Consider the following 2,000-nt stretch of genomic DNA (forward strand, 5'->3'; position numbering starts at 1 on the left):
CTTGCAGCAGCAGCGATGCGCGGTCCGAGTGGTTGGGTCAGCGAGCTTCTCGAGAGCTGTACCTTTGGGAGACTCGAACGGGAGTGCGCCGAAGCTCGCCTGATAAGCAGGGCGCTGATTTCCTTCGCTGAGCTATGCGCGCAAGCTGTGAACGAAAACAATGGGGGCGACTGTTGTGATGCATGCAGGCGCCGCTTCCATGGTGAGAGGCTCGTTCATCATATATAGCCGAAGCGAGGCGCCGCGTCATTGAGGCCAGGTAGGAATGAGCCACAGCTTGGCTTACGGTATATGTTGAACTCAGGTTCCATTCATCAAGCTCTTTGGCAATGCACCGAAACTGGTGGAAGGCTGCACAGTCGTTTCCAGTTTTCAAGCATTAGTGACACTAAGCACAGCTTTTACAAATCGTAAGAATTTCAATGGAGACAAAATTGTGCACGTTAAAGAGCCCCAGTTCCTCGTTTCCGCAGCCCTTCACTACGGCGTCCCTCGTTGCTTGAGTCGCTTTGGGACATTAAACCCCCATATACCAAACCGTAGAAGATGTGGAAACGAAAGATTCAGTCTGCCGCCGCGATTGTTCAGTATTATGGCGCTCGGCTGGTGACCCGAAAGACGCGGGTTCGATCCCGGCCGCGGCGGTCGAATTTTAATGGAGGCAAAATTCTAGAGACCCGTGTACTGTGCGATGTCAGAGCACGTTAAAGAGCCCCAGGTGGTCGAAATTTCCGAAGCCCTTCACTACGGCGTCCCTCATAGCCTGAGTCACTTAGTGGCGTTAAACCCCCATAAAACAAACCAAACCCAAAGATTCATTCCCGGGTTTCGTTTGGTTCCTTGTTTATCACATGTTCAACGTTCTTGGATAAAAATTTCCAATACTGGAAAAGTGTTACTGTATATAGCCGCGAAGCAAAGAGGACGCTGTTCTGTCGCGGTGTTGTTGACGACGAGGATGTTGCAGCTAGTGCTGAGGTGACATGGTTTTTGTGGGCGTTCTGACTGCGGCCTGTCGCGCCTGCTCCTGACCTCACCCCCGTATTAATATTATATGGTACATTTATGGAAATACTGAAGGCAATGGTCCATTTTTCCAAGGCGTAGCAAAAATCTTTCTTTTAAAGTTTTTCTATCACTCGCATCGAGCAGTTCAGACTGCCATAGAAAACCAATGGGGAACGTTTATGACGACAGCAAAAATGTTAATGATCAAGCAATGCAAGCCTGCTGACAAAGATATATTGACTGTTAGCGTGAAATTTTACAATATATGAAAAATTTGCGTTCATAAACGCTCTCCCGTTGAAGACTTCTTTTGTCCAGAATTGTTGGGTATGTATCGCACTGCGCAAGTTCCAGACCCGCCTGTCGTTCCTTAATGAGCGGACTGTGTCATTGTATTTTGTTTGGTTTGGTTTGGTTTATGGGGTTTAACGTCCCAAAGCGACTAAGGCTATGAGGGACGCCGTAGTGGAGGGCTCCGGAAATTTAGACCACCTGGGGTTCTTTAACGTGCACTGACATCGCACAGTACACGGGCCTCTAGAATTTCTCCTCCAAAGAAATTCTAGCCGCCGCGGCCGGGATCGAACCCGCGTCTTTTGGGTCAGCAGCCGAGCACCATAACCGCTGAGCCACCGCGGCGGCTCATTGTATTTTGTAGTAATAGATAGGGCTAACGTATAACCACAACACTTTTTGCTTGTTACATCGTAACCAACTAAAGCTAAACCTTAATAAAAAACTATATTATTCCGCGCGAAAATAGACATATTGTTACTAAACTAGATCGAGGTTCTCGTTAGCAAGAAATCAGTGATGTGTGCTTTCCCAAAACGCGCGATTCTAATGAAAATCTGAACTGGACGCAACTAGTTCGAAAACGTATTTATCCTATCAACATATAAAATTCAGGGGGGCACTTTGTTCACCTAATGTGCGGTGAGGCGAAAGCCTTAAGCGCGATGTTGCTGCTTGTGTCACTGATGTGTGGTTCA

Source organism: Amblyomma mixtum, chromosome 4, assembly GCF_055824585.1.
Source record: "Amblyomma mixtum isolate Tamu chromosome 4, ASM5582458v1, whole genome shotgun sequence".
Lineage (NCBI taxonomy): Eukaryota > Metazoa > Arthropoda > Arachnida > Ixodida > Ixodidae > Amblyomma > Amblyomma mixtum.